Genomic DNA, 22,297 nt, shown 5'->3' on the forward strand with positions numbered 1-22,297 from the left:
GGCCAGACAAGTCAGTCAGTGAACTCAGCCACCCAGCCCAGACATGTCAGTCAGTGATCTCAGCCCAGCCAGGCCAGACAAGTCAGTCAGTGAATCCAGCCAGGCCAGACAAGTCAGTCAGTGATCTCAGCCCAGCCAGGCCAGACAAGTCAGTCAGTGAATCCAGCCAGGCCAGACAAGTCAGTCAGTGATCTCAGCCCAGCCAGGCCAGACAAGTCAGTCAGTGATCTCAGCCCAGCCAGGCCAGACAAGTCAGTCAGTGAATCCAGCCAGGCCAGACAAATCAGTCAGTGAACCCAGCCAGGCCAGACTAGTCAGTCAATGAACCCAGCCAGCCCAGACAAGTCAGTCAGTGAGCCCAGCCAGGCCAGACAAGTCAGTCAGTGAATTCAGCCAGGCCAGACAAGTCAGTCAGTGAACTCAGCCAGGCCAGACAAGTCAGTCAGTGAACTCAGCCAGGCCAGACAAGTCAGTCAGTGAACCCAGCCTAGCCAGGCCAGACAAGTCAGTCAGTGAACCCAGCCTAGCCAGGCCAGACAAGTCAGTCAGTGAATCCAGCCAGGCCAGACAAGTCAGTCAGTGATCTCAGCCCAGCCAGGCCAGACAAGTCAGTCAGTGAATCCAGCCAGGCCAGACATGTCAGTCAGTGAATCCAGCCAGGCCAGACAAGTCAGTCAGTGATCTCATCCCAGCCAGGCCAGACAAGTCAGTCAGTGATCTCAGCCCAGCCAGGCCAGACAAGTCAGTCAGTGAACCCAGCCAGGCCAGACATGTCAGTCAGTGAACCCAGCCAGGCCAGACAAGTCAGTCAGTGAACTCAGCCACCCAGCCCAGACATGTCAGTCAGTGATCTCAGCCCAGCCAGGCCAGACAAGTCAGTCAGTGAACTCAGCCACCCAGCCCAGACATGTCAGTCAGTAATCTCAGCCCAGCCAGGCCAGACAAGTCAGTCAGTGAACCCGGCCAGGCCAGACAAGTCAGTCAGTGAACTCAGCCAGGCCAGACAAGTCAGTCAGTGAACCCAGCCAGGCCAGACATGTCAGTCAGTGAACCCAGCCTAGCCAGGCCCAACAAGTCAGTCAGTGAACCCAGCCTAGCCAGGCCAGACAAGTCAGTCAGTGAACTCAGCCACCCAGCCCAGACATGTCAGTCAGTGATCTCAGCCCAGCCAGGCCAGACAAGTCAGTCAGTGAATCCAGCCAGGCCAGACAAGTCAGTCAGTGATCTCAGCCCAGCCAGGCCAGACAAGTCAGTCAGTGAATCCAGCCAGGCCAGACAAGTCAGTCAGTGATCTCAGCCCAGCCAGGCCAGACAAGTCAGTCAGTGATCTCAGCCCAGCCAGGCCAGACAAGTCAGTCAGTGAATCCAGCCAGGCCAGACAAATCAGTCAGTGAACCCAGCCAGGCCAGACTAGTCAGTCAATGAACCCAGCCAGCCCAGACAAGTCAGTCAGTGAGCCCAGCCAGGCCAGACAAGTCAGTCAGTGAATTCAGCCAGGCCAGACAAGTCAGTCAGTGAACTCAGCCAGGCCAGACAAGTCAGTCAGTGAACTCAGCCAGGCCAGACAAGTCAGTCAGTGAACCCAGCCTAGCCAGGCCAGACAAGTCAGTCAGTGAACCCAGCCTAGCCAGGCCAGACAAGTCAGTCAGTGAATCCAGCCAGGCCAGACAAGTCAGTCAGTGATCTCAGCCCAGCCAGGCCAGACAAGTCAGTCAGTGAATCCAGCCAGGCCAGACATGTCAGTCAGTGAATCCAGCCAGGCCAGACAAGTCAGTCAGTGATCTCAGCCCAGCCAGGCCAGACAAGTCAGTCAGTGATCTCAGCCCAGCCAGGCCAGACAAGTCAGTCAGTGAACCCAGCCAGGCCAGACATGTCAGTCAATGAACCCAGCCAGGCCAGACAAGTCAGTCAGTGAACTCAGCCACCCAGCCCAGACATGTCAGTCAGTGATCTCGGCCCAGCCAGGCCAGACAAGTCAGTCAGTGAACTCAGCCACCCAGCCCAGACATGTCAGTCAGTGATCTCAGCCCAGCCAGGCCAGACAAGTCAGTCAGTGAACCCGGCCAGGCCAGACAAGTCAGTCAGTGAACTCAGCCAGGCCAGACAAGTCAGTCAGTGAACCCAGCCAGGCCAGACAAGTCAGTCAGTGATCTCAGCCCAGCCAGGCCAGACAAGTCAGTCAGTAAACTCAGCCAGGCCAGACAAGTCAGTCAGTGAACTCAGCCACCCAGCCCAGACATGTCAGTCAGTGAACTCAGCCAGGCCAGACAAGTCAGTCAGTGAACTCAGTCCAGCCAGGCCAGACAAGTCAGTCAGTGATCTCAGCCCAGCCAGCCCAGACAAGTCAGTCAGTGATCTCAGCCCAGCCAGGCCAGACAAGTCAGTCAGTGAATCCAGCCAGGCCAGACAAGTCAGGCAGTGATCTCAGCCCAGCCAGGCCAGACAAGTCAGTCAGTGAACCCAGCCAGGCCAGACAAGTCAGTCAGTGAACTCAGCCCAGCCAGGCCAGAGAAGTCAGTCAGTGAACCCGGCCAGGCCAGACAAGTCAGTCAGTGAACTCAGCCCGGCCTGACAAGTCAGTCAGTGAACTCAGCCCAGCCAGGCCAGACAAGTCAGGCAGTGATCTCAGCCCAGCCAGGCCAGACAAGTCAGTCAGTGAACCCAGCCAGGCCAGACAAGTCAGTCAGTGAACTCAGCCCAGCCAGGCCAGAGAAGTCACATGTGTATGTATGTATGTGTAGTAGCTACTACATGTGTAGTAGCTACTACATGTGTACTACATGTGTACTACATGTGTAGTAGCTACTACATGTGTAGTAGCTACATGTGTAGCTACATGTGTAGTAGCTACATGTGTAGTAGCTACACGTGTAGTAGTAGCTACGTGTGTAGTAGCTACATGTGTAGTAGCTACATGTCTAGTAGCTACATGTGTAGTAGCTACTACATGTGTAGTAGTAGCTACATGTGTAGTAGTAGCTACATGTGTAGTAGCTACATGTGTAGTAGCTACTACATGTGTAGTAGCTACTACATGTGTAGTAGCTACATGTGTAGTAGTAGCTACATGTGCAGTAGCTACTACATGTGTAGTAGCTACATGTGTAGTAGCTACATGTGTAGTAGTAGCTGCATGTGTAGTAGTAGCTACATGTGTAGTAGCTACATGTGTAGTAGTAGCTACATGTGTAGTAGTAGCTACATGTATAGTAGCTACATGTGTAGTAGTAGCTACATGTGTAGTAGCTACATGTGTAGTAGCTACTACATGTGTAGTAGTAGCTACATGTGTAGTAGTAGCTACATGTGTAGTAGCTACTACATGTGTAGTAGCTACTACATGTGTAGTAGCTGCTACATGTGTAGTAGTAGCTACATGTGTAGTAGCAACATGTGTACTAGCTACATACGTAGTAGCTACATGTGTAGTAGTAGCTACATGTGTAGTAGCTACATGTGTAGTAGCTACATGTGTAGTAGCTACATGTGTACTACATGTGTAGTAGCTACATGTGTAGTAGTAGCTACATGTGTAGTAGCTACATCACATGTAGCTACATGTGTAGTAGCTACATGCGTAGTAGCTACCGCGTACAGTGAGGGAAAAAAGTATTTGATCCCCTGCTGATCCACGATGGGTATTTCAGCATGACAATGACCCAAACCACATGGTCAAGGCAACAAAGGAGTGGCTCAAGAAGAAGCACATTAAGGTCCTGGAGTGGCCTAGCCAGTCTCCAGACCTTAATCCCATAGAAAATCTGTGGAGGGAGCTGAAGGTTCGAGTTGCCAAACGTCAGCCACGAAACCTTAATGACTTGGAGAAGATCTGCAAAGAGGAGTGGGACAAAATCCCTCCTGAGATGTGTGCAAACCTGGTGGCCAGCTACAAGAAACGGCTGACCTCTGTGATTGCCAACAAGGGTTTTGCCACCAAGTACAAAGTCATGTTTTGTAGAGGGGTCAAATACCTATTTCCCTCATTAAAATGCAAATCAATTTATAACATTTTTGACATGCATTTTTCTGGATTTTTTGGTTGTTATTCTGTCTCTCACAAAATAAACCTACCATTAAAATTATAGACTGATAATTTCTTTGTCAGTGGGCAAACGTACAAAATCAGCAGGGGATCAAATACTTTTTTTCCCTCACTGTTTGTAGCTACTACACGTACGTTTGTGTGTACGTGGAACATCTTTGCCGGTTAAAAACATTTAGGCCAGCCTGCCTACGATCCATCCTGGATTTAACCAGGCTGGATTGTGTGAGGAGCTCACAAATCCTTGAAAGATCTGGGCAAGGTCCCATCGGTGAGCTCCTCCGGCGGGCAAGGCTGCGTTGGCTGGGTCATGTAGCCCGCATGCCCAGCCACCGCATGCCGAAACAGCTTTTGTTCGGCCGGATCGAGGGGGCTAAACGGGCGCGGCACGGGCTAGAGAAGAGATGGAGTGATGTGGTACAGGAGGACGTGGAGCTGAGTGGACTTGCCGATAACCGTTACCAGCGGTGTCAAGATCGGCCTCTGTGGAGGAGGCTCGTGAAGGACGCTGCTACTGGGCAGTTGGAGGCAGTCGCCCTCCAACAACAACGGAGGAGCGACGCTCACAACAACGAGCGGAGCGCCGGGTGGCTAAAGCACAGCAAGTTGGCACAGTAGGGGGCACAGGTGGTGAATCAGCACACTCATCTCAGTCAGTCGACCCGTGGCACCTGGGTCTGCCCTGTGACCTCCTGCCAGCGGGCGTTCGACACTCCACGTGGTAGCCTCAAGGTGCACGTGGCCTGGCACAAGCGTCGTGGTGACGTCACCGCCACTTAGTGGCGAATGGCGGCGGTTGTGGTTGTTGTTGCTACTGGGATCATCCGGCACCTCCCCCGGAATCCACCCCCACCCCCCTCAAGCGAGGGGGGCGGGGGGCGGATGGGGGACAGTCTTGGGCATCTTTTGAGGCCGAGTGGACCTAGAAGACGACTGGTGGGGAAGGGGCAGCCGCTACGGATCGCGGCGGCTGCGGCAGCAAACAGCAAAGGGATGGTTGGAGGTTAAATTTAGGTTGGAATGCGTGGGGGTGTGTACGTGTGTGGGGGTATGTACGTGTGTGTGTGTGTACACGTGTGTGTATGTGTCTGTGTGTGTACGTGTCTGTGTGTGTACGTGTGTGTGTGTGTACACGTGTGTGTGTGTCTGTGTGTGTACGTGTGTGTGTACGTGTGTGTGTGTACACGTGTGTGTGTACGTGTTTGTGTGAACACGTGTGTGTGTGTGTGTCTGTGTGTACACGTGTGTGTGTGTGTGTACACGTGTGTGTGTACACGTGTGTGTGTGTGTACACGTGTGTGTGTGTACGTGTGTGTGTACGTGTCTGTGTGTACACGTGTGTGTACACGTGTGTGTGTACGTGTGTGTACACGTGTTATTGTGTGTACGTGTGTGTGTACGTGTGTGTGTACGTGTGTGTGTGTACACGTGTGTGTACATGTCTGTGTGTGTCTGTGTGTACGCGTGTCTGTGTGTGTACGTGTGTGTACGTGTGTGTGTGTACGTGTCTGTGTGTACACGTGTGTGTACGTGTGTGTGTGTACACGTGTGTGTACATGTCTGTGTGTGTCTGTACGTTTGTACGTGTACGTGTGTGTGTTGGATGAGCGGTAGTGGTTAGCGCGCTGTGTGTAGTGGGTGGGGAGTGGTGGTGCAGCGGTTAGCGCGCTGTGTGTGTGTGGGGAGTGGTGGTGCAGTGGTTAGCACACTGTGTGTAGTGTGTGGGGAGTGGTGGTGCAGTGGTTAGCGCGCTGTGTGTGAGTGGGGAGTGGTGGTGTAGTGGTTAGCGCGCTGTGTGTGTGTGGGGAGTGGTGGTGTAGTGATTAGCGCAGTGTGTGTGTGGGGAGTGGTGGCGTAGTGGTTAGCGCGCTGTGTGTGTGTGTGAGTGGGGAGCGGTGGTGCAGTGGTTAGCGCGCTGTGTGTGAGTGGGGGAGTGGTGGCGCAGTGGTTAGCGCACTGTGTGTGTGTGGGGGGAGCGGTGGCGCAGTGGTTAGCGCGCTGTGTGTGTGAGTGGGGAGCGGTGGCGCAGTGGTTAACGCACTGTGTGTGTGTGTGGGGGAGTGGTGGCGCAGTGGTTAGCGCGCTGTGTGTGTGTATGTGTGAGTGGGGAGCGGTGGTGCAGTGGTTAGCGCGTTGTGTGTATGTGTGAGTGGGGAGCGGTGGCGCAGTGGTTAGCGCGCTGTGTGTGTGTGAGTGGGGAGCGGTGGTGCAGTGGTTAGCGCGCTGTGTGTGTGTTAGTGGGCCCCCACGTAACGGCCAGACGGAGGGAAACCGGTTCGAATCGGTTCTTTGTCTTTTTAAAATGAGAATTTCCCAGAGAGGGAGGGAGAGGGGGGATGGTTAGTTTAATGGCGAGTCGGATTCAGGAAACACGGAGTTTGGGGGGGGAATCTGTGGAATCCCCTCCTGCGGTTTTAATGACTTCGCCTAACCCTGCACCCATCCTGCATCCACGCCGCGACTCCCACAGCCATTCCCAGCAGCCATTCCCTGTACTCAAAGTAAAGTGGAGGGCGGAGGAGGAAGCGGAGAGAGAGAGAGAGAGGGGGGCAGGAGAGAGAGAGAGGGGGGGGGGAGGAGGAGAGAGAGGGGGGCAGGAGAGAGAGGGGGGCAGGAGAGAGAGGGGGGCAGGAGGAGAGAGAGGGGGGCAGGAGAGAGAGAGGGGGGCAGGAGAGAGAGAGAGGGGGGGCAGGAGAGAGAGAGGGGGGCAGGAGAGAGAGAGAGGGGGCAGGAGAGAGAGGGGGGCAGGAGAGAGAGAGAGGGAGGCAGGAGAGAGTGGGGGGCAGGAGAGAGAGTGGGGGGCAGGAGAGAGAGAGGCAGGCAGGAGAGAGAGAGGCAGGAGAGAGAGTGGGGGGCAGGAGAGAGAGTGGGGAGCAGTAGAGAGAGTGGGGGCAGGAGAGAGAGTGGGGGGCAGGAGAGAGAGTGGGGGGCAGGAGAGAGAGTGGGGGCAGGAGAGAGAGTGGGGGGCAGGAGAGAGAGTGGGGGGCAGGAGAGAGAGGGGGGCAGGAGAGAGAGAGGGGGGCAGGAGAGTGGGGGGCACCAGGAGAGAGAGTGGGGGGGGGCAGGAGAGAGAGATAGAGAGGGGGCAGGAGAGAGAGGGGGGGCAGGAGAGAGAGGGGGCAGGAGAGAGAGGTGGGGGGCGCAGGAGAGAGAGGGGGGCAGGAGAGAGAGGGGGGCAGGAGAGAGTGAGGTGGGGGGAGCAGGAGAGAGAGAGGGGGGCAGGAGAGAGTGAGGTGGGGGGGGCAGGAGAGGGGGGGAGCAGGAGAGAGAGGGGGGCAGGAGAGAGGGAGGGGGCAGAGAGGGGGGCAGAGGGAGAGGGGGGAGGGGAGAGAGTTGGGGGAGAGAGAGAGGGGGGCAGGAGAGAGAGTGGGGGGAGAGAGAGTGGAGAGAGAGAGAGAGTGGGGGGAGAGAGAGAGTGGGGGGGAGAGAGAGTGGGGGGAGAGAGAGAGTGGGGGGAGAGTGGGGGGAGAGAGAGTGGGGGGAGAGAGAGTGGGGGGAGAGAGAGTGGGGGGAGAGAGAGTGGGGGGAGAGAGAGAGTGGGGGGCAGGAGAGAGAGAGTGGGGGGAGAGAGAGAGTGGGGGGAGAGAGAGTGGGGAGAGAGAGAGAGTGGGGGGAGAGAGAGAGAGAGTGGGGGGAGAGAGAGTGGGGGGAGAGAGAGTGGGGGGAGAGAGAGTGGCGGGAGAGTGGGGGGAGAGAGAGTGGGGGGAGAGTGGGGGGAGAGAGAGTGGGGGGAGAGAGAGTGGGGGGAGAGAGAGTGGGGGGAGAGAGAGTGGGGGGAGAGAGAGTGGGGGGAGAGAGAGTGGGGGGAGAGAGAGTGGGGGGAGAGAGAGTGGGGGGAGAGAGAGTGGGGGGAGAGAGCGTGCGGGGAGAGAGAGAGTGGGGGAGGGAGAGTGGGGGGAGAGTGGGGGGAGAGAGAGTGGGGGGAGAGAGAGTGGGGGGAAAGAGAGTGGGGGGAGAGAGAGAGAGAGTGGGGGGAGAGAGTGGAGAGAGAGAGTGGGGGGAGAGAGCGTGGGGAGAGAAGTGGGAGAGAGAGAGAGAGTGGGGGAAAAGAGAGTGGGGGGAAAGAGAGTGGGGGAGAGAGAGTGGGGGGAGAGAGTGGGGAGAGTGGGGGGAGAGAGAGTGGGGGGAGAGTGGGGGGGAGAGAGAGTGGGGGGAGAGAGATGGGGGGAGAGAGAGGGGGGGAGAGAGAGTGGGGGGAGAGAGAGGGGGAGAGAGTGGTGGGGAGAGAGTGGGGAGAGAGTGGGGGGAGAGAGAGTGGGGGGGAGAGAGAGTGGGGGGAGAGGAGAGAGTGGGGGGAGAGAGAGTGGGGGGAGAGTGGGGGGAGGTGGGGGGAGAGAGGTGCGGGGAGAGAGAGAGTGGGGGGAGAGAGAGTGGGGGAGAGAGAGTGGGGGGAGAGAGAGTGGGGGAAAAGAGAGTGGGGAAAGAGAGTGGGGGGAGAGAGAGAGAGAGAGGGGGAGAGAGAGTGGGGAGAGAGAGTGGGGAGAGAGAGAGTGGGGAGAGAGAGAGAGAGAGTGGGGGGAAAGAGAGTTGGAGGGAAAGAGAGTGGGGGGAGAGAGAGTGGGGGGAGAGAGAGAGAGAGAGAGTGGGGGAGAGAGAGAGAGAGTGGGGAGAGAGTGGGGGGAGAGTGGGGGGAAAGAGAGTGGGGGGAGAGAGAGAGTGGGAGAGAGAGAGAGAGTGGGGAGAGAGAGAGAGAGAGTGGGGGGAGAGAGAGAGAGTGGGGGGGAGAGAGAGAGTGGGAGAGAGAGAGTGGGGGGAGAGAGAGTGGCGGGAGAGTGGGGGGAGAGAGAGTGGGGGAGAGAGAGTGGGGGGAGAGAGAGGGGGGAGAGAGAGTGGGGGGAGAGTGGGGGGAGAGAGAGAGTGGGGGGAGAGAGTGGGGGGAGAGGAGTGGGGGGAGAGTGGGGGGAGAGAGAGTGGGGGAGAGTGGGGGAGAGAGAGTGGGGGGAGAGAGAGTGGGGGGAGAGAGAGTGGGGGGAGAGAGTGGGGGGAGAGAGTGGGGGAGAGAGAGTCGGGGGAGAGGTCGCGGGAGAGAGAGTGGGGGGAGAGAGAGTGGGGGGAGAGAGAGTGGGGGGAGAGAGAGTGGGGGGAGAGAGGGGGGAGAGAGCGTTCGGGGAGAGAGAGAGTGGGGGGGAGAGAGAGTGGGGGGAGAGAGAGTGGGGGGAGAGAGAGTGGGGGGAGAGAGAGTGGGGGGAGAGAGAGTGGGGGGAAAGAGAGTGGGGGGAGAGAGAGTGGGGGGAGAGTGAGTGGAAGAGAGAGAGTGGGGGGAGAGAGTGTGTGGAGAGAGAGTGGGGAGAGAGAGAGAGAGAGAGTGGGGGAGAGAGAGAGAGAGAGAGGGGGGAAAGAGAGATGGGGGGAAAGGAGGTGGGGGGAGAGAGAGTGGGGGAGAGGAGAGTGGGAGAGAGAGAGAGAAAGTGGGGGGAGCGAGAGAGAGAGTGGGGGGAGAGAGAGTGGGGGGAGAGTGGGGGGAAAGAGAGTGGGGGGAGAGGAGAGTGGGGAGAGAGAGTGGGGAGAGAGAGAGAGTGGGGGGAGAGAGAGTGGGGGGGAGAGTGGGGGGAGAGAGAGTGGGGGGGAGAGAGAGTGGAGAGAGAGAGAGTGGGGGGCAGGAGAGAGAGTGGGGGGAGAGAGAGTGGAGAGAGAGAGAGAGTGGGGGGCAGGAGAGAGAGTGGGGAGAGAGAGAGAGTGGGGGGAGAGAGTGGGGGAAGAGTGGGGGGAGAGAGAGTGGGGGGGAGAGAGAGTGGAGAGAGAGAGAGAGTGGGGGGCAGGAGAGAGAGTGGGGGGAGAGAGAGTGAAGAGAGAGAGAGTGGGGGGCAGGAGAGAGAGTGGGGGGAGAGTGGGGGGAGAGAGAGTGGGGGAGAGAGAGAGTGGAGAGAGAGAGAGAGAGTGGGGGGCAGGAGAGAGAGAGAGGTGGGGGAGAGAGAGTGGGGGAGAGAGGTGGGGAGAGAGAAGAGAGTGGGGGAGAGAGAGAGAGAGTGGGGGGAGAGAGAGAGAGAGTGGGGGGAGAGAGAGAGAGAGTGGGGGGAGAGAGAGAGAGAGTGGGGGAGAGAGAGTGGGGGGAGAGAGAGTGGGGGAGAGAGAGTGGGGGAGAGATAGTGGGGGGAGAGAGAGTGGGGGGAGAGAGAGTGGGGGGAGAGAGAGTGGGGGGAGAGAGTGGGGGGAGAGAGAGTGGGGGGAGAGAGAGTGGGGGAGAGAGAGTGGGGGGAGAGAGAGTGGGGGGAGAGAGAGTGGGGGAGAGAGAGTGGGGGGAGAGAGAGTGGGGGGAGAGAGTGGGGGGAGAGAGAGAGTGGGGGGAGAGAGAGTGGGGGGAGAGAGAGTGGGGGGAGAGAGAGTGGGGGGAGGAGAGAGTGGGGGAGAGAGATGGGGGGAGAGAGAGTGGGGGGAGAGAGAGTGGGGGGAGAGAGAGTGGGGGGAGAGAGAGTCGAGCATTAGCATCCATACGCAGCAGGGGCAGGAGCATCGCGAGACGCGAGCGAGTGAGGGAGTGAGGGCGTGAGGGACAAAGAGCGGAAACCCAGAGAGAGAGAGACGCACACGAGGGAGGGGAAGAGACACACACAGGAGTGGCAGAGACACACACAGAGACACCACACAGAGAGTGGCAGAGACACACACAGAGACACACACACACAGACACACACAGAGACACACACACACAGAGAGGCAGAGACACACACAGAGACACACAGAGAGACACACACAGACACACACACACAGAGAGACAGAGACACAGACACACACAGAGAGAGGCAGAGACACACAGAGAGACACACACAGACACACACACACAGAGACAGAGACACACAGAGAGACACACACAGAGAGAGGCAGAGACACACAGAGAGACACACACAGAGACACACAGGGACACACACAAAGGGACACACACAGGGACACACACACAGAGACACACACACAGAGACACACAGAGAGAGACACACAGAGACACACACACAGAGAGACACACAGAGACTTTAAAGTCAACGAGAGACACAGAGAGAGACAGACACACACACACAGAGAGACTTTAAAGTCAACGAGAGACACAGAGACACACAGAGAGACACACAGAGAGACACAGAGAGACACACAGAGACAACACAGAGACACACAGAGAGACACACACAGAGACACACACAGGGACACACACACAGAGACACACACACAGAGACACACACACAGAGACACACAGAGAGACACACACAGAGACACACAGAGACACACACACAGAGAGACACACAGAGACTTTAAAGTCAACGAGAGACACAGAGACACACAGAGAGACACACAGAGACAACACAGAGACACAGAGAGACACAGAGAGAGAGAGAGAGGAGGAGGAGGAGCGAGCAAGGGGAGGAGGGAGAAAATTACAAACCGGACTGCGGTCATTTTCAGTTTGGTTACCGAGGAGCGAGGTGAGTGACTGTGTGTGTGTAGGTGTGCGTGTGTAGGTGTGCGTGTGTAGGTGTGCGTGTGTAGTGACTGTGTGTGTAGGTGTGTGTGTCTGTGTGTAGGTGTGTGTGTCTGTGTAGGTGTGTGTGTCTGTGTGTAGGTGTGTGTGTCTGTGTGTAGGTGTGTGTGTCTGTGTGTGTGTAGTGACTGTGTGTGTGTCTGTGTGTGTGTCTGTGTGTGTGTAGTGACTGTGTGTGTGTAGGTGTGTGTGTGTAGTGACTGTGTGTGTAGGTGTGTGTGTCTGTGTGTAGGTGTGTGTGTCTGTGTGTCTGTGTGTAGGTGTGTGTGTCTGTGTGTGTGTCTGTGTGTGTGTAGTGACTGTGTGTGTGTAGGTGTGTGTGTCTGTGTGTGTGTAGGTGTGTGTGTGTCTGTGTGTAGGTGTGTGTGTCTGTGTGTAGGTGTGTGTGTCTGTGTGTGTGTAGTGACTGTGGACCCCCCTAATGGAACATCTTCGCAGGTTAGAAACATTTAGGCCGGCCTGCCTACGATCCATCCTGGGTTTAACCAGACTGGATTGTGTGAGGAGCTCACAAATCCTTGAAAGATCTGGGCAGGGTCCCATCGGTGAGCTCCTCCGGCAGGCAAGGCTGCGATGGCTGGGTCATGTAGCCCGCATGCCCAGCCACCGCATGCCGAAACAGCTTTTGTTTGGCCGGATTGAGGGGGCTAAGCGGGCGCGGCACGGGCTAGAGAAGAGATGGAGTGATGTGGTACAGGAGGACGTGGAGCTGAGTGGACTTGCCGATGACTGGTACCAGCGGTGTCAAGATCGGCCTCTGTGGAGGAGGCTCGTGAAGGATGCTACTGGGCAGTTGGAGGCAGTCGCCCTCCAACAACAACGGAGGGCGGAGGAGCGACGCTCACAACAACGAGCGGAGCGCCGGGTGGCTAAAGCACAGCAGGTTGGCACAGTAGGGGGCACAGGTGGTGCATCAGCCAGTCATCTCAGTCAGTCGACCCGTGGCACCTGGGTCTGCCCAGTGACCTCCTGCCAGCGGGCGTTCGACACTTCACGTGGCCTCACGGTGCACATAGCCTGGCACAACCGTCGTGGTGACGTCACCGCTACTTAGTGGCGAATGGCGGTTGTTGTTGTAGTGACTGTGTGTGTGTCTGTGTGTGTGTCTGTGTGTGTGTAGGTGTGGAGTGACTGTGTGTGTAGGTGTGGAGTGACTGTGTGTGTGTAGGTGTGTGTGTCTGTGTGTGTGTAGGTGTGGAGTGACTGTGTGTATGTAGGTGTGTGTGTCTGTGTGTGTAGGTGTGGAGTGACTGTGTGTGTGTAGGTGTGTGTGTCTGTGTGTGTAGGTGTGTGTGTCTGTGTGTGTAGGTGTGGAGTGACTGTGTGTGTGTAGGTGTGTGTGTCTGTGTGTGTGTAGTGACTGTGTGTGTGTCTGTGTGTGTGTCTGTGTGTGTGGAGTGACTGTGTGTGTGTAGGTGTGGAGTGACTGTGTGTGTGTAGGTGTGGAGTGACTGTGTGTGTGTAGGTGTGTGTGTCTGTGTGTGTGTAGTGTCTGTGTGTGTGTCTGTGTGTGTGTCTGTGTGTGTGGAGTGACTGTGTGTGTGTAGGTGTGGAGTGACTGTGTGTGTAGGTGTGGAGTGACTGTGTGTGTGTAGGTGTGCGGAGTGACTGTGTGTCTGTGTGTGTGTGTAGTGACTGTGTGTGTGTCTGTGTGTGTGTGTCTGTGTGTGTGGAGTGACTGTGTGTGTGTAGGTGTGGAGTGACTGTGTGTGTAGGTGTGCGGAGTGACTGTGTGTCTATGTGTGTGTAGTGACTGTGTGTAGAGTGACTTGTGTGTGTAGTGACTGTGTGTGTCTGTGTGTGTGGAGTGACTTGTGTGTGTAGTGACTGTGTGTGTCTGTGTGTGTGGAGTGACTGTGTGTGTGTAGTGAGTGTGTGTGTGTAGGTGTGCGGAGTGACTGTGTCTGTGTGTGAGTAGTGACTGTGTGTGTGTAGTGACTGTGTGTGTGTAGTGACTGTGTGTGTCTGTGTGTGTGTCTGTGTGTGTGGAGTGACTGTGTGTGTGTGTAGTGACTGTGTGTGTGTAGGTGTGCGGAGTGACTGTGTCTGTGTGTGTGAGTAGTGACTGTGTGTGTGGAGTGACTTGTGTGCGGAGTGACTGTGTGTGTGTGCGGAGTGACTGTGTTTGTGCGGAGTGACTGTGTGTGCGGAGTGACTGTGTGTCTGTGTGTGTGTGTAGTGACTGTGTTTGTGCGGAGTGACTGTGTGTGTGTGCGGAGTGACTGTGTGTGTGTGTGTGCGGAGTGACTGTGTGTGTGCGATGTGTGTGTGCGGAGTGACTGTGTGTGTGTGCGATGTGTGTGAATGCGGAGTGACTGTGTGTGTGCGATGTGTGTGAGTGCGGAGTGACTGTGTGTGCGATGTGTGTGTGTGTGCGGCGTGACTCTGTGTGTGTGATGTGTGTGTGCGGTGTGTGTGTGCGGAGTGACTGAGTGACTGTGTGTGTGTGTGCAGAGTGACTGAGTGTGTGTGCGGTGTGTGCGGGGTGTGTGCGGTGTGTGTGGGGTGTGTGTGTGCAGAGTGTGTGTGTTGAGTGACTGTGTGTGTGTGTGCGGAGTAACTGAGTGTGTGTGTGTGCAGAGTGTGTGTGTTGAGTGACTGTGTGTGTGTGTGTGCGGAGTGACTGAGTGTGTGTGTGTGTGCTGAGTGTGTGTGTGCGGTGTGTGTGTGTGTGTGCGGTGTGTGTGTGTGCGGTGTGTGTGCGGAGTGACTGTGTGTATGCGTGCTGATTGACTGTGTGAGTGTGTGTGTGCGGTGTGTGTGTCTGTGCGGAGTGACTGAGTGACTGTGTGTGTGTGTACGGAGTGACTGAGTGTGTGTGTACTGAGTGTGTGTGTGCGGTGTGTGTGTGTGTGCAGAGTGACTGTGTGTGTGTGTGCGGTATGTGCGGTGTGTGTGTGCGGTGTGTGTGTGCGGTGTGTGTGTGCGGTGTGTGTGTGCGGTGTGTGTGTATGTGTGCAGAGTGACTGTGTGCGTGTGTGCGGAGTGACTGTGTGTGCGGTGTGTGCGGAGTGACTGTGTGTGCTGAGTGAGTGTGTGTGTGCTGAGTGAGTGTGACTGTGTGTGTGTGACTGTGTGTGTGTGACTGTGTGTGTGTGTGACTGTGAGTGTGACTGTGTATGTGTGTGACTGTGAGTGTGACTGTGTGTGTGTGTGACTGTGTGTGTGTGTGACTGTCTGTGTGTGTGTCACTGTGTGTGAGTGTGTGTGAGTGTGTGTGAGAGTGTATGAGAGTGTGTGTGACTGTGTGTGACTGTGTGTGACTGTGTGTGTGTGACTGTGTGTGTGTGACTGTGACTGTGTGAGTGTGTGTGAGTGTGTGTGTGTCTGTGTGTGTGTGAGTGTGTGTGAGTGTGTGTGTGAGTGTGTGTGTGACTGTGTGTGTGACTGTGTGTGTGTGTGACTGTGTGTGTGTGACTGTGTGACTGTGTGAGTGTGACTGTGTGTGTGTGTGACTGTGTGTGTGTGACTGTGTATGTGTATGTGTGTGAGCTGCTGGGTTCGATTCCCGCTCACGGCCAACATCAGTGACGATTATCTGAACCGGTCCTGGGCCTCTCCTAGGTCGACTCAGCCTCAAATGAGTACCTGGTGCGGTGGATAAAAATATCGCCACTGGGGAGACAAAGGCGGTCGGGCGTGGTGCTGACCACCCACCCCCTCGTGTACCGTTCCGGCCTTCATAGGTGCTCGTTAACAGCACTTGCCCCTACAGTCTGTTAAGGCTACACGGGGGATCTTTGTCTTTGTGTGTGAGCTGCACGTGTCTCGCTGTGCAGTCGACGTCGCACTCAGGGGAGACAAAGGCGGCCGCGCTTGGCGCTGGTCACCCAATCACCCCCTGGTCGCCGTTCGACTTGCCGATCTTCGTAGGCGCTGCTGCTACTTGCAGGCTACACGGGGGATCTTTGTCACGTGACCGTACACAATGGGAATCGCGGATTCACTCCGTGACCTTAAACAATGGGAATCGCGGATTCACTCCGTGACCTTAAACAATGGGAATCGCGGATTCACTCCGTGACCTTAAACAATGGGAATTGCGGATTCACTCCGTGACCTTAAACAATGGGAATCGCGGATTCGCTCCGTGAACTTAAACAATGGGAATCGCGGATTCACTCCGTGACCTTAAACAATGGGAATCGCGGATTCACTCCGTGACCTTAAACAATGGGAATCGCGGATTCGCTCCGTGACCTTAAACAATGGGAATCGCGGATTCACTCCGTGACCTTAAACAATGGGAATTGCGGATTCACTCCGTGACCTTAAAAAATGGGAATCGCGGATTCGCTCCGTGAACTTAAACAATGGGAATCGCGGATTCACTCCGTGACCTTAAACAGTGGGAATCGCGGATTCACTCCGTGACCTTAAACAATGGGAATCGCGGATTCGCTCCGTGACCTTCAACAATGGGAATCGCGGATTCACTCCGTGACGTTAAACAATGGGAATCGCGGATTAACTCCGTGACCTTAAACAATGGGAATTGCGGATTCGCTCCGTGACCTTCAACAATGGGAATCGCGGATTCGCTCCGTGAACTTAAACAATGGGAATCGCGGATTCACTCCCTGACCTTAAACAATGGGAATCGCGGATTCACTCCCTGACCTTAAACAATGGGAATCGCGTTTACGATGTCGGTAAGGCGCACAGCCGTTTCAATGCGCGCACATTTAAAACAAATCTAAGTGTTTGTGTTTCTCCCTTGTGATGGGACTTTGTAGGATGAACTTTGAGAGATTTATAATTGGCACGGGGTAACCAATACGGTCTGAGTTGGTCTGTAACAATGTCGCAGTGTAGTGTATAGTAGTGGTGTATAATAGTGTAGTGTATAGTGTAGTGTATAGTAGTGTGGTGTCTAGTAGTGTAGTGTATAGTAGTGTATAGTGTAGTGTATAGTAGTGTAGTGTATAGGAGTGTAGTGTATAGTGTAGTGTATAGTAGTGTAGTGTATAGTGTAGTGTAGTGTATAGTAGTGTAGTGTATAGTAGTGCATAGTAACTTTGTAGGATGAACTTTGAGATGTATAAGGGGCACGGTGGTGACTAATAAGTTCTTAATTGGTCTGTAACAAGGTAGTAGTGTCGTGTATAGTAGTGTATAGTGTAGTGTTTAGTGGCTTTGTAGGATGAACTTTGAGATGTATAAGGGGCACGGTGGTGACTAATAAGTTCTTAATTGGTCTGTAACAAGGTAGTAGTGTCGTGTATAGTAGTGTATAGTGTAGTGTTTAGTGGCTTTGTAGGATGAACGTTGATGTTTATAATGGGCACGTGGTGTCCAGTAAGTTCTGAATTGGTCTGTAACACGGTAGTATTGAAGTGTATAGTGTTTAGTGGCTTTGTAGGATGAACGTTGAGGTCAATAATGGGCACGTGGTGACAATAAATTATGAATTGGTCTGTAACAAGGTAGTATTGAAGTGTATAGTGTTTAGTGGCTTTTTTAGGATGAACGTTGAGGTTTATAATGGGCACGTGGTGTATCAATAAGTGCTTAATTGGTCTGTAACAAGGCTGGGCACTGATGACGCCTCGTCAGGCCTTGCGAATGGGTAACCTCGTGCGGGCGAATGGTGATGAACGTCGCCACCTGCGGAGAGACAAAGGCGGCTGGGGGCGTGCGTGCGTGCTTGCCCGCCACCGCCATCACCAGCCACGTGTTTCGTTTCCGCTTAGCAACAAGCCTCCCCCGGCTGTCCGGATAGGGGCAACATGGAGCGGATGAAGGCACCCACTTCGTGAATGGGCGCGTGTTGTTATCGTGGCGCGCGCGGGCGCGCGCGTGCGTGTGGTGAGCTCAAGGTGGCTTTCGTGAGCTACCCAATCGATGATCGGGATGTGTGCTGGGTTGTGTCGCGTGAACGTCAACGCGTCGATGAGCCCGCCCGCCTGGTGATGCCGCTCGTTGCGACTGGCGAGACGTCGTGCTCAAATTGTCAATGTGGTGGTGGTGGTGGTGTTGGTGGGGTTTCTCTCGAACACACAACCGGTGTAGTGCTGTATTTGTGTGCTACACTATACACTACGCTATACACTACGCTATACACTACGCTATACACTACACTAAACACTACACTAAACACTATACACGATACACTATACACGATACACTACACTATACACTACACTATACACTGCACTATACACTACACTAAACAATAGTACACTACATTATACACTACACTATAGACTAGTACACTACACTATACTATACACTACACTATACACTATACTATGCGCTAAAACACTACACTATACACTACACTATGCACTACACTATACACTACACTACACACTGTAACTATACACTACACTATAGACTACACTATACACTATACTATACACTGTACACTACACTATGCACTAGTACACTACACTATACACTACACACAAAACTACACTATACGCTACACACGACACTACACTATACACTACACTATACACTGCACACTACACTATACACTGCACACTACACTATACACTGCACACTACAGTATACACTAGTACACTACACTATACACTACACTATACACTACACTATACACAATACTATACACTAGTACACTACACTATACACTAGTACACTACACTATACACTACACTATACACTACACTATACACTACACTATACACTACACTATACACAATACTATACACTAATACACTACACTATACACAACACTATGAACTATACTATATGCTACACTATGCTTTACACTAGTACACTAGACTATTCACTAGACTATACACTACACTATACACTAGTACACTACACTATACACTACACTATACACTAGTACACTAGACTATACACTACACTATACACTAGTGCTGTACTAATATATTACACTAGTACACTACACTATACTCTACACTATACACTACACTATACACTATACTACACTACAATATACACTACACTATACACTAGTACACTACACTATACACTAGTACACTACACTATACACTACACTATACACTCGTGATGTACTAGTAACGAATTGGCCAAGGTTCTGTCTACGAGACGCAAAGCCTCTTACTGACTGGCTGGTGCAGGTGGTGGCGAGAATTCACCACTCAACATTTACACTTTCACGCTAACCTCCACATGGTGACCTTAGCCTCTCGGAGTTCACGACGCCACCGTCTTCCGTTGCTGAAGTGGTGCCGGCCACATCAACCCCAGTCAGCCACATCAACCCCAGCCACATCAACCACAGCCAGCCACATCAACCCCAGCCAGCCACATCAACCCCAGCCAGCCACATCAACCCCAGCCAGTCACATCAACCCCAGCCAGTCACATCAACCCCAGCCACATCAATCCCAGCCACATCAACCCCAGCCAGCCACATCAACCCCAGCCAGCCACATCAACCCCAGCCACATCAACCACAGCCACATCAACCACAGCCACATCAACCACAGCCACATCAACCACAGCCACATCAACCACAGCCACATCAACCACAGCCACATCAACCACAGCCACATCAACCACAGCCAGCCACATCAACCCCAGCCAGCCACATCAACCCCAGCCAGCCACATCAACCACAGCCAGCCACATCAACCCCAGCCAGTCACATCAACCCCAGCCAGCCACATCAACCCCAGCCAGTCACATCAACCCCAGCCAGTCACATCAACCCCAGCCAGTCACATCAACCCCAGCAAGTCACATCAACCCCAGCCACATCAACCCCAGCCAGTCACATCAACCCCAGCCAGACTGTAGGGGCAAGTGCTGTTAGCGAGCACCTATGAAGGCCGGAACGGTACACGAGGGGGTGGGTGGCCAGCACCACGCCCGACCGCCTTTGTCTCCGTAGTGGCAATGTTTACACACCGCACCGGGTACTCATTTGAGGCTGAATCGACCTAGGGGAGGCCCGGGACCGGTTCAGATAATCGTCACTGGTGTTGGTGGCCGTGAGCGGGAATCGAACCATGGTCGCCAGGTTCATAGCGCAGCGCGCTAACCGCTACACTATCGCTCCCTTGAAATGAGTTACCTGGGTGAGGCGCGTAAACATCGTCACTGGGGAGACAAAGGCGGCCGGGCGTGGTGCTGGTAGCCACCCACCCCCTCGTGTGCCACAGCGCCGGTAGCCCTCATAGGTGCTGCCCGCTAACAGCACTTGCCCCTGCAGTCTATTAGAGGCTACACGGGGGATCTTTGTCTGTGTCTACCTTCATAGGTTGCTGCTACTCGCTACTAACAGCACTTGCCCCAGCAGTCTGTAGAGGCTACACGGGGGACCTTTGTCTGTGTCTGCCTTCATTAGATAGTCGCTACGAACAGCACTTGCCCCAGCAGTCTGTAGAGGCTATCACGGGGGACCTTTGTCTGTGTCTACCTTCATAGCTGCTGCTGCTACTGGCTACTAACAGCACTTGCCCCAGCAGTCTGTAGAGGCTATCACGGGGGACCTTTGTCTGTGTCTACCTTCATAGCTGCTGCTGCTGCTGCTACTGGCTACTAACAGCACTTGCCCCTACAACCTGTAGAGGCTACACGGGGGGTCTTTGTGTCTCTCGATGCTGGTGTTGGAGGCGAGGGCGTGGCTCCGTTCCTGTGACGTCAGCACTCTCTTCAGTGAGTGTGGGTGATGGGCAAGTCGGGGTGGAGGTGTTGTGTGTGGAGTGTGTTGTGTGTGGGGTGTTCTTCGACTGTGTGTGTGTGTATCTTGGGGAGCGGTGGTGCAGCGGTTAGCGCTACGCTTGCGCTATGAACCTGGCGACCACACCCGGGTTCGATTCCCGCTCACGGCCAATACCGCCAGTGACGATTATCTGAACCGGTCCCGGGCCTCCCCTAGGTCGACTCAGCCTCAAATGAGTAGTACCTGGTGTAGCGGTGTGTAGTAAGCATCGTCACTAGGGAGACAAAGGCGGCCGGGCGTGGTGTTGGCACGCCCCTCGTGTGCATTGCCGGCCTTAATAGGTGCTCGCTAACAGCACTTGCCCCTACAGTCTGTTAAGGCTACACGGGGGGTCTTTGTCTTTGTGTCTTGGGTATGCGTGCACCAACTCACTTGGGTGGTTTTCACTGTGGTGCCTGGTCGAATATTTTTCATTTATTTTATTTATTTTCACCAGCAGGCCGGGTTGAAGGATCTGGACACAGTCCCATCGGTGAGCTCCTCCGGCTGACCGAGGCTGCGTTGATCGCAGAGGACTCACTCCGAATCAGTCGAGCGGCATTATATTTTCATCGGCTGCGTAACGCTGTGTTGAAGCTACCCGGTTTGTCGCTCCGCACGAAGCTTCGGGTCTTCTCGGCCACGGTCATTCCATCCCCTCTCTACGCTTGCGAAACGTGGACCCCCCCCCCCCTAATGGAACATCGTCGCCGGTTAGAAACATTTAGGCTAGCCTGCCTACGATCCATCCTGGGTTTAACCTGCAGGCTGGATTGTGTGAGGAGCTCACAAATCCTTGAAAGATCTGGGCAAGGTCCCATCGGTGAGCTACTCCGGCGGGCAAGGCTGCGATGGCTGGGTCATGTAGCCCGCGTGCCCAGCCACCGCATGCCGAAACAGCTTTTGTTCGGCCGGATCGAGGGGGCTAAACGGGCGCGTCACGGGCTAGAGAAGAGATGGAGTGACGTGGTACAGGAGGACGTGGAGCTGAGTGGACTTGCCGATGACTGGTACCAGCGGTCTCAAGATCGGCCTCTGTGGAGGAGGAGGCTCGTGAAGGATATTACTGGGCAGTTGGAGGCAGTCGCCCTCCAACAACAACGGAGGGCGGAGGAGCGACGCTCACAACAACGAGCGGAGCGCCAGGCGTCTAAAGCGCAGCATGTTGGCACAGTAGGGGGCACAGGTGGTGGTGCAGTGTTGAGTTTACGGGCAGTGTTGAGTCTATGGGGCAGTGTTGAGTCTATGGGGCAGTGTTGAGTCGATTGTGCAGTGTTGAGTCTACGGTGCAGTGTTGAGTCTATGGTGCAGTGTTGAGTCTATGGTGCAGTGTTGAGTCTATGGGCATTGTTGAGTCTATGGTGCAGTGTTGAGTCTATGGGGCAGTGCTGAGTCTATGGGCAGTGTTGAGTCTATGGGCAGTGTTGAGTCTATGGTGCAGTGTTGAGTCTATGGGGCAGTGTTGAGTCTATGGTGCAGTGTTGAGTCTATGGTGCAGTGTTGAGTCTATGGTACAGTGTTGAGTCTATGGGCAGTGTTGAGTCTATGGGCAGTGCTGAGTCTATGGGCAGTGTTGAGTCTAAGGGTAGTGTTGAGTCAATGGTGCAGTGTTGAGTCTATGGTGCAGTGTTGAGTCTATGGTGCAGTGTTGAGTCTATGGTGCAGTGTTGAGTCTATGGTGCAGTGTTGAGTCTATGGGCAGTGTTGAGTCTATGGTGCAGTGTTGAGTCTATGGGCAGTGCTGAGTCTATGGTGCAGTGTTGAGTCTATGGGCAGTGTTGAGTCTATTGTGCAGTGCTGAGTCTATGGTGCAGTGTTGAGTCTATGGTGCAGTGCTGAGTCTATGGTGCAGTGCTGAGTCTATGGTGCAGTGTTGAGTCTATGGGGCAGTGCTGAGTCTATGGGCAGTGTTGAGTCTATGGGCAGTGTTGAGTCTATGGTACAGTGTTGAGTCTATGGTGCAGTGTTGAGTCTATGGTGCAGTGCTGAGTCTATGGTGCAGTGTTGAGTCTATGGTGCAGTGTTGAGTCTATGGGCAGTGCTGAGTCTATTGTGCAGTGTTGAGTCTATGGGGCAGTGCTGAGTCTATGGTGCAGTGCTGAGTCTATGGTGCAGTGTTGAGTCTATG

At 54.6% G+C, this 22,297-nt stretch overlaps 1 protein-coding gene across 4 annotated transcripts in view; it reads left to right on the plus strand.

The window, feature by feature from the left end:
• Positions 1 to 11,309: 11,309 nt before the first annotated feature.
• Positions 11,310 to 22,297, plus strand: part of LOC116956797 (phospholipid scramblase 1-like) — a 58,967-nt gene continuing 47,979 nt past the window's right edge. The window contains exons 1-2 of one of the 4 annotated variants that reach the window (XM_076063715.1): positions 11,337 to 11,451; positions 20,627 to 20,662. The gene's annotated coding sequence lies outside the window, so the exon portion shown is untranslated. Of the gene's footprint in view, positions 11,452 to 20,626; positions 20,663 to 20,695; positions 20,720 to 22,297 lie in introns of those variants that run through there. The other 3 variants (XM_076063713.1, XM_076063714.1, XM_076063716.1) reach the window with 3 other exon arrangements.

This window comes from Petromyzon marinus, unplaced genomic scaffold (genome assembly GCF_048934315.1).
Source record: "Petromyzon marinus isolate PM22_M1 ecotype Great Lakes invasive population unplaced genomic scaffold, UKy_Petmar_22M1.pri1.0 PM_Scaffold_17, whole genome shotgun sequence".
NCBI classification, from domain to species: Eukaryota; Metazoa; Chordata; class Hyperoartia; order Petromyzontiformes; family Petromyzontidae; genus Petromyzon; species Petromyzon marinus.